Genomic DNA, 16,614 nt, shown 5'->3' with positions numbered 1-16,614 from the left:
GTCACAGCGTGAAGAGGCCTCCTGGTAGCAGCCAGCAGTAGTTAGTCTGGATGATAATACAGTATTTGAATATGGCCTGAAAGTATACGTGCTTTCAAGCACACATCATCTAATTTGGCTGTCAAGCACTTCCCTTTTTTTTTTTTTAAAATGAGCATTACCTTATTTCCTGTTCAAATGTTAACTTGCCATCTACATCATTTGCTGGCTGAATATTCAGTAATATCACTTAAACACACACATAACACACATGGTTTCCAATTAAAAAACATAACCTTTCCAAAAAGTTAGAAAAACCTACACCTACACATATCCAAGAAATACCGTAGCTAAACATTTTGTGAAATATTTTTAGAATGAAGTTTATTGCTAAGAGTTAGACCGCTCTCACATATGTACAGAATGTTGATGTGAAGGTACAGCGAGGACGTTGATGGCGTGGCTTTGTATATAGACAGGAAACAAGGAAATAGCTGCGCCTGCTCTGACAAAAGGGAAACAAATCACCACCGTTAAAACTAATTTGTTTAATTAGCACAGGAAAGGGGCACTAATACAAAAGTAGAAATAATAAAACGGTGTTACAGTTCATTTCCTTAGCATCTAAGCTGCACAGTATTGAGCTGCGGAGTTTACCGTGTATTGTCACACTGTTCTGAAGTCTGTCTATGACTTTATTTCCTATTAATGCACATGTAAACTTGGTGAATAGATAATATGCACGGCTGAAGAATGACACGATGTGTTTTTTTATTACCAACAATCGACTTTCTTTGGCTTCAGCTTCGTGAAGAGCAGCTTCACCATGACTCTCCATGTGGGTGTAGTTATTGGCTAATAGTGCTCTGCTATTAGGTGACACACTCCGGGATGGAGGTTTGTTTCATGTGGCGAGCGCGAACAGTTAATGTCACGGCCTAATGACTGGTGCTCTGACAATCACCCAGTTGAGTAATTGCCCAGTATTTATTGCTGAATTTGACCACAAGGAGGTTTAAAACTGGGTATCGAGCTCATTTTGGCCTGTGCATCCACAAAAAGGTTTCACAGACATGGCTGTAAAATATGATCGGATTAATCTGAATATATGTGGTTATACTTGGTGAGCATCTAATATACTTTACAAATTTATATCACAGAAATACTGCACTTAAGAAAGACTTTTTTTAATTGAAGTGATAGACAAACTGTAAACAAAGAACAAATGTGAGAACATATCCAATGATCCCCATCGAAGCTCACATGGCTGTGAGCTTTATGAAAGAGTAGAAAATTAACAAGAAGTAATTTTTCTGGTCTACAGAGGAAATACTGACACTTTCCAGAGAGACAGTCCTGCATATATCCATCCATAACCATCCAGAATGAGGGTTTTCGTGTCTAAAGAACTGTGTTTTTGCACAGGAGTGCATGCATGAATGTACAGTATTAGTCATCTGCAGCTCTTCCTGCTTGTGTGTTGCGGCTGTTTCAGGGTCATCCTTTCAACAGGAGCCCATTACTCCTTTCACGTCCCTGCATGCATCTTGCACAAAAGGACCCCCTCCCCCCATAAAATAATTTTTTTAAGAGTGATTTTATTACAAACCCCATTGTGGAATACACACGCTAATTGATAAAGGACCTTTGTTCCAAACATTATGGAGACTGTTGGGCACAGAAAACAAGGCGTGTTACGAATGGCATTGTTTGTTTGCTTGTGACTCTTTCCACATGATTAACCCTCTCATGCATAGTGGTCACTACAGTGGACAGCTATTCAAAAGCTGTTTTTCCATTTATTTTTATAGTATAGGGCTAATGTTGTCACGAGACAACACAGATACATGTTGTGTTCAATAGGAGATGATCACCTCAAAGCTTTTATGTGCAAAAAAGGTTTTATTATCTTTTTAAAAATGAAAAAATATGTGCAGTGGCTGCAGTGTAATCATGTGGCAGTTACGTACCACAAATCTTAGTCCACAAACCCTCGCTGAACTTCATTCTAACCTCAGCTCTTAAACAGCCAAATGACTTGATGGCTTAATGCTCAAACAGCCATTTGAAGATATAAAGAATGTGAAAAATGTCCTAATTTCCCTCCTCAGGGTCTACAAATCAAATCAGTCTTCAAAAGAACACCCACAAAGTCCTGGCAACATAATCACCGTCACCTGTTCAACATGCAGCCAACACCTTCATCCAGAGCGTCTGATGAAAGGTCACTTCACTGTCTTGTTCAAGGGGCCACTTCGTGGCTCCGACTTGTGACCTTGTGGCACATTTGTGTGTTTAAACCTTACATGTATTCATGTCTCTGAAAATGTGCTTGAAGTCCCACACAGCTGAAAACATCTGTACATGTGTCGAGAGAAGTTACGTAGGATAGCATGTGAAGAAGACAAATTGTTCTCACACTCTCTCACACACAGTCACACTCGTTTGCTCTCTCTCTCTCTCTCTCTCCATAAATGGTTGCTGTCACTACAATGCTGGGCCACATCTGGATCCCATTGGTCTCAGGAAGGGCTGAACACACAGGCCCAATAAAAGCCTCCCTCCACTGCACAGGACTGTCAACAGGCCCTCCGCCACTGTCAGTGAGGAGGTGGAGGAGGACAAGCCCAGAAAAGAGTGGATGAGAAGGTTGGGAAGCAATAAAGAAGGAGAAGAAGATGGAGGGACTGAGGACAGGTACACGAGGGAGAGGAGAAGGATTAGGGAGACAGATGCATCCCATCTACAATAGTGCTTTTATTATTTTAAATCTCGACACCACTCTCACATCACAGCCAGCATGCAGTTAGCATAGCTTAGCATTAGGGCTGGGAACAGGGTCACTGGGGTGATCTGCACTTTATCCAAGCTTATTATCAAGTGTTTTTTTAGTGTTTTTGCTCCGTTTTTTTACTCGGCCAGCTCTGAACATGCTGCTTCAGAGTGTGTGTGTATACATCAGTCCAGCCATGCCTCATAAATGTCCTAGTGTCGTGTTTTCTGCCTCTGCCAAGATAGCTATTAGACAGAGTGAGTTTCAACCTCGCAGCTACAACCTGTCCAATAAAGACCAGCAAGACCGAGAATGAAAATAAACACATTTCAACAAACATTACGATGCCCACTCGACCCCAAACCACCTTTGCTTCGATCCAGTGCTCCAACTCAACATAGCTTCTACACGTTCGGAAAAATCCCGAGAGTTTCTGGGAGTGTGCTCGGAGCTGGCGGCGATCCTGTAGCACAGCGAGGTGTGACTGACAGAAAATGTAACAGTGTACGAGGTGGTGTGGGAAAATCCCACGACTGAGTGTGTTGAAGTGTTAATCCCTCGAGAGCTGGACTCCTACATGCTGCAGTGAGAGATGATTAATTTGGGGATTTGAGTGGGAGCAGTGTGTGGATAGTGTGTGCATACAGTAGTGTTTATGTTTGTGTGTGAGGATGTTTGTGCATGTGTGACTTAACTAGAGAAACAATTAGTTGTTGTAATTAATCAAATAGGTGAGTGAGAGCTAATTAGTCTACAGCTGTTTTGACAACAGGTGCTGATGATCTTTTGTAAAAATGTTAGTGGTTTCAGCTTCTGAAGTGTGAGTAATAATATCTTTGGGTTTTAATTCTAAATTAACCAGCTTCTTTTTAACATGACAGCAGGTTTAACAGCGAGTCTGACTGCGTAGGTGACCAGTCTTCCTCACGGTCACACCTCTTTGTTTCTGCAAGTCTGACACTTTGCATGCAGAAGAATTAAATGCAAGAGAAATCCTGAGGTATGTGTGCATTTCGTATTTGCTTTGTTTGGTTTGTTTACTGGGGGTTTCGCAGGGGAAGGGAGAACTGGTTACACCTTAGGCATTTCCTCTCTCTCTCTCTCTCTCTCTCTCTCTCTCTCTCGTCTTCCTCCACTCATAAACCCACTTCATTAACTCAGCTCAGCATTAGCAGTAGCACACTGTTGCTCCTTATTTCCTATTTCTTCTATTCTTTGTTTATTACTGAGGTCAAAGTGGGTGGTGAAATTGTCGACTTATCCTCATTATTTTAACAGAAAACAGAATTGGGTAGCGATTACATTCCTTTGCATTTGCAGTTTAGTGGGAACAGGTGCCCGAAGAGCTCAGATAAGTGTATGCAGAAAGGTTCCCTCGGTTAAATGATCTCTTAATGAATGCAGCAAATACTGTACAGACTCTTCAGAAACTTCATTTCTGCAACAAGAACCTAACATCAAACTCTCATCACTGTATCCCATCACTCATATCTGTTCTTTATAATCCATGTCTTTCTACTGAGGGATGTCACACAAGTTTACGGGGTAAACAAGCATTTGCACCAGTTATACTTTCTGTCATTGTTCTTGTTATCATTCCTCACTCTTCAGTCTGCTGACAGGTTAGATGAACAAGCACGTTTGAGCCAACGTTGCCTCCAGCCAGCAAAAACAAAAAGTGGATGTTTAAGCTCAGTCTAAAAATAATGGAGCTGGATGGGAATCTGTAAGTGGGCTAAGAAGGCGCTGATAAGAGTATAATAAATGCCTTTTTTTTACTTCAGGGAGAAATATATATAACATCTCAGGTGTGGTTCCAATATTGTGACAGAACTAATGGTTGATGATGAACACAAATTCTCCTAGTTTCAAACGTTTGACCTTCTGGTTAAAAGAAGCTCTGGCACTGTTACAATTCAAATGCTGTTACTGGTTAGAGATGAGGATAAGGAGGGATGTGTGGCTGTTTCCTGAAGTTTTTAGTTGTTAAAAGGGTAGTAGCTGGTTTAAATCCCACACAAGCTGAGGAAAGCTTGTGCAAAAACAGTATTTCAATAATTCCCAGTTTCCTAATGAAGATCCACATTTGTTTAATTTGTGTCCATTACAGTTTGGCTGAGGGTTGACCCATCTGGGCTCAGCGTTTATGAACGCAACCCTCTCATTCTTTTAAATTGAGCTTATCTGTTGATGCAGTTTGAAAAATAAAACAATACAGAGTTTCATAAACTTTTGCTGCAACACAACATCATCCTGGTTTCACAACCAAACATACGCTGGTGCAGTGTTGTGGTCGATTACTTTGCAGCACGCAGCTTTATTATAAATAAATAACAGAATCAGAACAGGCAAAAGCAAAGTTGGATGTGTGCATCCCTTATCACAGTGCTGCTGTGGAGAAAATATTATCTTAAAGCTGAGCTGAGCAGTTTGCCATATTTAGGTCAAATCTATCTGGAGGCAAACTCACTCCCTCTTAAAAATACAGCTTTCAAATTTGTAAGATAAACGGTGGATTTATAGCCCATCTGGCTAACATGTCTAGTTTGCATTACCATGTTCACACTGTGCAAAAATGCTAGTAAATAACTCCAACTTTAACTGAAAGTCACCTTACTGGGTATAAGTCATCAGACTGGGAGCTGAAATGACAGGTCTTGTGTAAATTATCATCCGATCTCTGAACTTGTGAATGTGATGTGCTACTAAAGGACGAAGGAGAAGGCAAGATGCATTACTGGTCTGCACCAACAGACTTAGGCAAACTAATTGAATAAAGGAGCATGGCATTTCCTCCAGTCTAATTTGTGTCTTTAGGGGAAAGAAAACATCGGAAGTAGGTGAAGCCACCTAAAGCGGGACTCTGAACTTCCTGTGAGACTGCACTATTTCCTCTTTTACTATTTGCTAATTAGCTGTAGCAGACATTCCTTTTAAAGTTTTTACCTCTTAAATTTGTCCACTATTAGACCTCTATACCTCTCTCTTTCTTTTCATTGCCTTCATTACAACTCTCTCCCTGCTTCCAAGATTCATTATCTGCTGCATAATTAACTTCTCTCTATCTTATCTCTTGTGTCTTCTCTTTGGACTTGACCTGACATGTTTCCATTTGCAGAATGATGCCTCACCAGCAGCAGTAATAGCAGCAGGGTCTATTTTTGCATCAGGCAGCAGCCGCTGATGCCGCAAAAATGCGAGGTGCAAATATTACAACAGGCCACTGGAGCAGTCACTGCCTGTAGTTCCAGAATCAACACATAGAAAATACTACTGTACGTAGTCGCACCAACAAATACAAAAAAAGCCACCCCCAGGGTTCATATAAAACGAATCCCTAACAAACACCCATATCATCAGAGTGCAGTGATCGCAGCAACACATCTATGTTTAGGTTAACATATAAAACAAGCATGAACATTATATGATGGATGTGGAAGAGCATGGTCCATGACACAAAAACACACAGCTCTGACTCTGTGTGACTTGTGTGGAAACTGTGCAGCTGGGAAAATTGTTCACTCGTGATAAATCTACTTAGTTTTGATGAATTGGTCTTAATTTAACTAGAGCCCAAGGTGACGTGATTAAATGTTCTGACCAGAAACCAAATATTTTCCGTTTACAGTAATGTTGAGACAAAGAAAAGCTGCATTCTAGGAGCTAGAATAATCAAATATTTGATATTTTTGCTTAATAAAAACAAACCCTCTAGTTGTTTTACATGTAGCTACCTAAAGGATCTTAAAGGCAACCTGTTCAGCATTAGGTAGTAGCGGGCTGAACAGTGTATTTTGAAAACATTTGGTCAAAACCTCTGAGTGTAAAATTCAGAGACTGTGGCCATATGCTTTCTGTTACTGAAACACCATTCACATCAGTGGAGCTTAAAGTGACACTGCTCTGTCATCTTCTTTTACCTGTGCCCTTTGACGGGCTGAGATCGTTAGGATGAAGCCAGGACTCTTTAGAATTTACGGGGGAGGAAGCGATAAATGGTGCAGACTGCAACAAACCTCGTCTATTAAAAACCTTAAAAGGATCTTTAGAGAAATCGGAGCTCCAAGGGCACTCAGACACACTTCTTCATGCTGCTTGTTTACAAGGTGAACAAGCTGCTAAGGGGGTGAGAGGCAACTGGATATGGCAGGAGCGATGGTTTGCTCCTGAAGGTAACATTCCTGCAGCACAGCTTTACTTCTGAAGACTGTGGAGACAGCCTCGGGAAGACTAACCAGCATCGTCTCAATTTCACTAAACCCCAAAAACTGGGGCACTGCTTGAAAATAACTCTCCATTATTTAAGCAAGGATTTCATCCTCTTTTTCTCATGTCCCTCCCCCTCCTCTCTTCCTTCACCCTCATCTTTCTCTCTCTCTTTTATCCTTCTGCTCCTTTTTCTATCTCCCTCCATCCCCCATATGTCCCTGGTGCTGTAGTAGGGTGGGTGGGATGGAGACAAGATGAAGGCAGGGAGGTAGGGTGCAACAGAGCGCTTTCATCTTGCCCCTGTTGGGCTGTTGCATCAGGGATCAGGGAGAAGACACAGCGAGTGGCTGCATAGATACAGCAGAACAAGGACACCGCTACTGTAACAGCACAGATGTATTATGAAAACATTCAATACATCACCTCCAGCAGTTATCATCCTTTATTAGGAGGGTATTTGAGTATGTATGTACCACTGTAAACACATCACAATGCCCCTATTAGACTCAATTCAACAATAATTAGGTCAAACACAAAACTATTCATTGCAAATGTTTATTGGATTCTGCTGAACTACTTCCTGCACATAGTTGCAGGAATTAATACTAATACTATACTAGTCATGTTCTCTGTTCAGTTCTACTACTACTGTCCCCTTTCAATTACTTGCTTGTACTTTAGAGTACTGAATCTATGCATATTACGTTTGAGTTGAGGAATCATAATAGTAAAAATGACCCCAGACTAATGAAGGAACAGTGGCTGGAGGCGCCAGAGCCTGTGATGATGTGTGACGTCATGTTTAACTTTAACCAGAAAGACACAGTGCCAAGAACTACAGCTGTGAGATGATGACCTCCAAAAGACAAAAAGAAAACCGACTCTCTAAAGTAACTCAGTCCGTGGGTTAGTGGCTACCCCCACTGAGAAAGTGATCTGACTGCAGGCCGTTAAAACTGAAATACTGTTACATTATAAAACTACTATGGGAGGATGTGAAAATGCATATTCAATCCATTCAGCCTTGTTTTACCAGAGCTGTTTTGTTTCACTCAAAATGTGAAGGATTACTGCAAGAAGTAAAAAGAGATCACAGAGCAAGGAAAAGATTAATGTAAGTAAATGCACTATAGAAGGCTTATTAGTTGAAACCATAGAGACGTGAAAGGAAAGACAGAGACGATAAATTACTAATTTGCAGCAAGAAAGAGCAGGAATGAGAATGTGGTAGCGGTGATTTAAGAACAGTATGCTCAGCTCTGTCAGGAGGGTTCATGGCTGCTTTATTTAGTAAGTACAGAGGATCAAACACAGCAATTATACAAACAAACGTATGTGTGTACATTAACTTATGGTTTGACAAGCTAAAACCAAATTGTCACTTAACAAAGATTGAGTCTGGGAACCGCAGCTCCATTGGGAACATGTTCAAACTTCCACCAGTCCCTCCCAAGCTTTTCATTCACCCACCCACTCACACAGGCGGCAGGACACCCAAAATGCCACATATGCACCATTCATCTCAACCTTCATTCACCCATTTCTTCACAGCCTGCTTCGCTGTCAATGGCTACGCTGAATGGGACTGTACTTTTTTTGGTTGCTGGCGTGGGAAGGAGAGGCTCTGCTTTGTTTAAGTGTGTTTCCACACAGGCCTGTTGAAACCTGATGGATGAGGCTGCATGTCCAGGTGCTTCACGTGTGTTGTGAGAGCGCACAAAGACAATGATTAGGAGCACTGTTGTCTAAAAACCCTTCTCAGTGATCCAGATACACAAGGACACACAGAGACGCTCACAAAGAAAGACGCAGCAATGAGGACTTCATGCCAACCTGATAACATCATTATTACTCAACTTGCACAGCAGCTAAACCAAATCCCACTAGACTGAGTGCAGTTTGATTAAAAACTGATTATATGCTACTTCAACAACCTGCAGTTTTCTTCACATACTTTCTAAAACAACAGTTCTTAATCTATTGAGAGCAACTTTGGTGGTCCCCTGAATTATTCTCCAATATCATCAGCCACTACTGAATGATTTGATATGAAATATACTAGAGCTTTTAATGTGGTGGCATCATTAGGTCAAAACTTTAAAACTGTTACGACCAAATATCTGCACAACTAATGAGTGACTCAGTAAATCAGCCTCAGCAGTATTTTATGCTTAGTTCAGGCAGTTAACTCGTGGAATAGATTATTGTGAAAATGTAAAATACACATGTAGCAATAAGATTTGATATCTAGACGCTGAGCTTGTCACTCCCTCAGCTCGACAGGCCAACTCCTTCTGTCTGGGGGGAAGTTAGATTTGTCAGTCAGTGCCAACATTATACTGTAAACATGCTGGGCTCGCGTCATGCTTTCTCTGAAAAGTCGCACAAAACCCGTAAACTGGCACACAGGCCTCTCAACATTTGAAAGTCATCCTGATCCAACCACTTCCCTTCCGACTTCTTCCAACACACATCAATAAAAACATAACACGACTATTCATGAAGACCAAAAAGAAAAAAACTTAGATAGAAAACTGTACAGTAATGAATCGAGTGTTTTTCTTCTACAGCAACTACCTGTGTGCTGCTGTAGCCTGGTCCACAGCGCCAGCACACAGTCAGAACTGTCAACAGTGTGAAGGAGATCTGTGTGGCATGGTTATGAACACGCCGACTGTTGCAGATGCACACAGCCGCAGAGGAGCGTGCAAACAGTCCTCTGCAGGATGCCTGTCCTAGGCTTGCTAGGAGTGACCTCATGAGTGATTTAATTAGTATTTAACTTATTAATTGATTAAATGCAACTTAAGGTGCGGTACTAGGGTGTAGACAAGTGTATATGTACATTTCAAATAGTGTGAGCGTCACCTCAAACTACCAATCAGAATCTCAGAACACTTCAGCTAAAACACGCCATCCTTCAGAGATCCTACATCATTTATATGTGACAGATAAAATCAGCAATACGTGTAACAACAAAACAAAAACAAGAAAGAAAAAAAAACATCACAGACTTCAGACGTGAATCAACAAAGTAATACAAAAAAGTATTTCAGTGTGATGTGGCGTATTACACGTTAAGACAGCCTTAGCTTGCACTTCTTCAGAGTGTGACACAGATTTAGTTCTTAAGAAAAAATGACGGAACAAAAAAGCAGAAGGGGTTCTAGGAAGATTCAGAGTTGTAATTGCTGTAACAGTAAAGTGAATATAAATGAGCAGGATTGTAACAGCAGGGGGTCTCACCACAAAGATGGAGCAAGAACATCCCTGGTAATGGACTTCACTATAGTCCAAAATCAATTACAGCAGGATGTCTGAGAGGTAGTAACAGTGTAGTAATAGATGCAGTGCAGCACAGGTTTCATCTGAAGACTGAAGTTTCATTTAAAAAGGTTGAAGAGGTTTTTAGAGGTTGGTACAAGGACAACAGCACTTTCTGAAAGAGGAGGCCTTCAAATCATGAAAAATGAAGTAACAAGTTCATATAGACTTACAAGAAATGAAGACTTGGTGCTGTATGACTAAGTGTGGCTACAAAAAAAGAGGTTATACTCAGGATTGATGTTTCTATTCTTTATAATATATAAAATTACAGAAATACTTGGTCTCAGGTCATGAAGACTAAATTACCATGTCCCAAAAAGGCACTATGACTCATATTTTGATACTTATTTAATATAAGTATTGGCCATTTGATTCACTGTGGTTTAATGTATTATTAAACTAAATTCAGTTAAAACATTTGTTTTCAAAAGTGTGAAGAACAGAGACTAAACAAACAGTGGGCAATAAATCATGTTTGCATAGTGCAGAGTCAAGTTCCAACATGTGAAAATGATATTTTTATTTCATCTCTGAATTCTTTCCTCTCGGATGTTTTGTCCTCTGTGCAACACCATATGATGCTGTCATGCACCAAGGCTACCAATTAGTCTGAGGCAAACCTTCTCCAGAAACTCACAAACAAAAGCCAAATTTGTTTTCTTTTCAAACTTAAAATAACTCCTCAAAAGGGTGGATCACAACCACAGAGCGCAGAGAGAGAGAAAAGGTAATGAGTAACATGCTAGTGTGTGTGTGTGTGTGTGTGTGTGTATGTTAGAGACCAAATGAGGAGGACTAAACATAAGACAGATGTAAATTTAAACTGAGAACCTACTAGGAATAAAACTGAAATTTTAAACAATCCTGAAACCAAAAATAAAGCAGCTGACCTTTTCAACAAGTGATGCTTAATTAGATTAATGTCCACGTTTCATTGGTGACGCCGTAACACAGGTTCAAATAGATGAGATCACTAATCCAGATCTAATTTGCTAAATTGCTCCCATCGGTCCAGATGGCCTTGTGTCCAACTAATGTTTGTAATCTCATCTGTGTCTGATTGCTGTGACACCACGTAAGCAGACTCAGATTGAATCAGGCCCATTTGGACTATCAATTTCCTGTCACAAGCCTTTCACTAAATCCACTGGGTGGAGTCATCCTGAAGTCCTCAAGATAAAAAAAAAAAAGAAGGAGGACTTCACTGAAACATGGCTTAATCTTTCACTATCACAGAGGAATCAGTGCCACTACAGCCTGATAACAAACACTGTGTCAGCCATTGTTTTTAAACAATATCACATTTATTCAGGGTCACTGCACAAAATAAAACTTTTACTTATTCAAACATGTGATATCCGAGATAATTTGCATTTACTCAAAAGAATATTTCCTTTCCTGCACACGCTACAGAAGTGTCAGTGATTCTTTAATTCACTTAAAACTGCCGAGGTGATCACAACGATGCTGCAAAACCCAGGCTGATGATGATGAATTATTCAGACAATTGTTGGCAAAGGGAGAGTTTGACATTTTAATGTTGAATTTAAACAATTATTCAGCCAGAAGAATCCGAGTGTCTGCAAACTGCAAATTTAGTTTAAAGAAAGTTCATCTGTAACTATATTGATAATTAATCAATCAAAAATGCCAAATATCTGCTGGAGTTCACGTCCTTAATTTGAAAATATGCTGATTTTTCTTGTCCTCTCAGGATCTGAATATGAGTTAGTGTGAGTCACTCCAGGAAAACATAAATTATGACAATTATTATTTGTATTCTGTATGTTATCATTGGACAATCAGTTAACACGTCAACAGGAGAAGTCATCTGTTACATTTCATGTAGGGCAAATGTGGAAATGTGCTCTGTTGATGATTTATACATGAGAGAGTCATTAAAGCGATGCTCAAAGAAACTGTGAGATTTTAAGCATAAAATACGGAGGAGACACAAATTAAGTCTGAGAAAACTGTAGAAAATAATTTCCCAGGCTGCAGAGAAGAGCAGCGAGAACAGAAAACTTGGCTGCTGATATCAGGTGGAATCTTGTCCAGGTCAACTATACAACCACAGAGCATTTGAGTACAGTGTGCACAGCTGTCTGCAGGAATAAATGCACATTTCACTGAGCTTCCTGAGAGAGGAAAACAGGAATGTTCCGGAGAAAGACAGAATGAGAAGGAGACGGGGATAATCCAGCAAACAGATGTTTGGGAGCGTATTGAAGTGCGCTCGCTGCCCAGAGGATACGGATTAGAGGGATGGAAGTGTTAACAGGAACATAGAGGACCCGAGGTGGCATATGTGATTGGTCAACACACACTCCCGATAAATGCATGACCTTCTGAGGTAAAGGCAGCAGCTATTGAGCTATTAAGACACACGTAAGGAAGTGAGACTTCTGGAGAGGAGGTGTCATTTTAAAAATGCAAAATGCACAAAAGGGAACCTGAAAGAAAGATGACAATATAAAAGTGGGTCATTTTACCAGGAACATGAATGCGTGCAACAGCCTTATGAAACGTCCAGCTTCTGCTAAAGGTGAATGAAAACGGATGTGACCATCCACTGAGGCGGTCCCTTATGTGCAGAACAGCAGTGCAAAGTGCTCTGCAGTAAAACCTGCCTGTCCTCTGCAGAGACCAGCCTTGATAGAAGAGAGCTTTTGGATGTCTCATTGTGATTTAAAGACCAAGGACATAGTCAGTCGTGGGTGAACGTCTCAGATTCCCCTTTTGCTGGGAGAGCTGACTGCTAACACGTTCTGACAGGTATCTCTACTCCACACACACACACACACACACACACTCTGCAGTGGAAACAGAGCAAAGCAGTGTTGCCCTTATTTAAGTGGGAGTGAATGCAGCGTCCCTACAACACAAACACACACACACACACACACCTTGAGTAAAGGTCCTCTAATGCATGTTTCCCTTCCCGAGCTGCCAGGCTCGTCACAGGCATTAAGGTTTTCATTTGGTGTGCCAGGTTCAGTGGGTTCATCCACAGCAGATGTGGGACTGGTACTGTACAGTGAGTGTGTCCTTACGCCTACATAGGATTCAAGGTGTGAGGAACTGCCTCCAGTCCCCGGCTCTGTGGTGCAGGATGGGGGTACCAGGCGGCTCCTCAAGCTTTTTCACATTCACACTTAATGATACACAGGCCTTCGAACACACACTTAAAACCACAGGGTCGAGGTAGTACCTGGAGCCATCTATCAGCCTCAGAAGACAGGTCTTTGTCCCCGAGGGCCTGGTTAAGATCAGGGGGGACATGTGGATGGGAACCATCTGGTAAAGGGGGGGGTGTACTCAGCCACTTTGCAGCAGGCAGGTCTGATGACCACACCACCAGAACAAAGGCAGGCTGTAATCTGGCCCCCGCGGCCCCACAGGACCCCTCAGCCTGTCTGCCCTGAGACACAGCACCACACAGCTGGGGTCTCAAAGCCCCAGTCAAAGCCTCAGAGGATCCGAGGCACGGATGTAAGCTTGTCATGAAGCTGAAGCCTGGTTCACCTTTAGTTCTCAAAAAGAGAAACACGACCAGCACCGAATCCGAGATGGAAAAATATTCACTTATTTTCTAATTTCTTACTTTCTAACTTCATTCAACATTATTCCTGCATTAACTGGATTTAAGCCAGAGAAACTACAGCGAACGTATCCTTCAGCAGCTGCGTGACCTTTCAAACCGTCTTGGAATAAGATGAGCTCCTAAACTATTTACTGAGGATATTTATATCTGACATTTGGAGGGAAATAATGTATTTTCCAAGATGTCTGTGCAGCGTGCACATCATTCAAACACAAGTTCAGCCTTTCTCTAAGTTAATCTAAAAGTCAATATTAAAATCTTTATTTTACACCAGCATGCAGAAGTACATTTACGCAAGTACTTTACTTAAGTACAGTTTTGAGGTACTTGTACTTTGCTGGAGTATTTCCATTCCCACGCTACATCATTAGTTACTAGTTACTTTTTGCAGGATTAGATTCTTATAAAAATCCTTTCTATTAATAAATACTAATATAATTTATAGATTAACCTCCTGTTACTAAATAAGGTCGTTTAAAATCTGTTCCACCTTTACTGACAACACATTTCAATCATAATTCTCACCTTTGAGAATCTGTCAAACAAATCTGGGACTTCACAACCATGAAACCTGGAGAGTAACAGTTTTACCATCAGCTACAGTAGCTGTAATACCAACAACATGTTAAACAAATCTCCCTGTGTTACTCACAACTGTCTGCAAACACAACTAGCACTTGAAAAGCTACTTGGGTTTTTATTATACAATCATAGCAGATTAGAGGGCAAGTAAACGCTAAAAGCTTGTAAAAGAAGCACTAAGTACATTTAATCATGCTGCATTGAGCTGAGTTTTCACATTCACAGCACAAATAAAGACAAACACTGAATCTACTTTGAGTAATTATAGTTACATTTCCCCTCATGTATCCTGTATAATTAGCTGTCTGAAACTCAACAGGCTGCATCACCTGACTGCACAACAATGACCAGACTACCAGACACACATGTCCACAGAAGTTGACTCCTTCCCATCAGCCTGCCAGCTGTCTCCCCATCAGCGCTTTCCCCCTGTACAGTCATATCTCTACTGTCGCCTGGCTCTGAACGCAGCTTAAATTACACACGACTGCAGTCACTGGCCATCTGCGGTGCATTATTAAAGACCATTTCATGATTCCAGTGGTCGATCAGACCATATAGAGAATTGTTAGATGATACCGCAGGCCTGGCGTAATGCTGACGGTCACAATTTGCCATGTGACTGCAATGCTGTGTTTCATCAGGGAGGCATCACACAGTAGCTCAGTGGCCACAAAAGCTGTACTGTAGCTGAAAGGTCACAAGCCTGATCCCTGCAGCAGCCGACATGTCCTTGAAGAGATGAAGACTATCAATCAAGACAATAAAGCCCTATGTGCCCGGTCTTAGTGAGTCAACAGCTGAAAATGCTAAATTGAAAAGGCGAGTGTTGTGTAGTTCCCTCAAAGTCCCACTCACACACACACACACACACACACACACACACACACACACACACACACACACACACACACACACACACACCACTGTGTCAGTCACAGAGAGCTTCTACAGCTGCAGTTTACCTGGAATAAAGGTGAACATAAGTTGTGTGCATGTAAATATCTGTCAAGCATGGATGTGTAGTCTTCTCAGCTACTTGCAATCCCAGTAATGAGAACATTCCTCCTACTGTTGTGTACAACAATGCTGATACACAATATTATAGCAATACGTGCAAGGTTACATACGTCTAATTCAATGAACCGTGTTCCAAGCATTGACAGAAAATAAGAATAAACTTTGAACCAGAAACAATCAGAGAAAGGTCTTGGACAGAAAAGGTTTCCAGCGGAAATCATCTCAAAACCAAAACTAATAGCATAAATTCAGGGTTTATTTGCCAATATGGATATCAAATGTTTCTTATTGGATAGTTTATTGAGCAAATTCTTTCAAGCCCAACAGTCAGGAAGTGTAATGTACGTGAACTGCGGCTCTGATATGCAGCTGCGTTTATTTCATTGCATTGTGGTTTGAGCTGAGCTGTGTAGGCGTTTGTCAGCTTGTTTTCTATCATATGTTGTGTATACAAACATATTTGCTTGTATATTTTGCCATCCGGGAGTGCGAGTCCTCCACACTTGCTCAACAAATGACTAGAATAGCCTTCACCTGCATAGCTGTTGACCTTGCACTTCACTTTAACACGATGTGAAGCGCACGGCTGATTCGTGCAGCACACAGCTGGATCCAAAAGAGAAGGATGAACAAGGGAGGCGAGGACGTGGGTAGAAAGAAGAGGCTGACGTCACATTTCAGCCTCTATTAAGTCTTCATTACGCTTTTCAGTGTTACCGTCTCTTACATGCTCACTGAAGCTTATTTGTCTTTATTTCCCTTGAGCAGACAGAAGCTGTCACTGTGTTTAGAGACAATACAAACACGCTGTGGTGCTACTTAATCTACATTTAATGTTGTCAATCAAGTGTAGAGGGCAGAAGAACTGAAGTTATTCAGTTAATGTTGTAAAAAAACAGCAGGTTCCCCACCTTCACTCCATTCATCCTGCTGGCAGTAAGTTTCCTAAGTGAATCCAGAAAGAATGACTTATCTGAGTCTGCAGACTCTTATACAAATGTTCTCAACTTGAAGCCCAGCCACAGCTTCTCCTGCCAGTGGGACATATTTCATCCTGAGAACTGTTTTCCTTTTTGATCCAGACCTTCTTCCTTGATGCTGGTACAGTCTGAATGTCTAC

The 16,614-nt window shown here is 41.2% G+C and overlaps 1 protein-coding gene across 8 annotated transcripts in view; it reads right to left on the bottom strand.

Moving 5' to 3' along the window:
* LOC113165503 (unconventional myosin-IXAa-like) overlaps window positions 1-16,614 on the bottom strand; it is a 108,513-nt gene that overhangs the window by 59,822 nt on the left and 32,077 nt on the right. The gene's annotated exons all lie outside the window — the stretch shown is intronic.

The sequence above is a fragment of the Anabas testudineus genome, chromosome 6, assembly GCF_900324465.2.
Source record: "Anabas testudineus chromosome 6, fAnaTes1.2, whole genome shotgun sequence".
Lineage (NCBI taxonomy): Eukaryota > Metazoa > Chordata > Actinopteri > Anabantiformes > Anabantidae > Anabas > Anabas testudineus.
The sequence above is the reverse complement of the archived record's forward strand: the minus strand, read 5'-3'. Positions and strand labels throughout refer to the sequence as shown.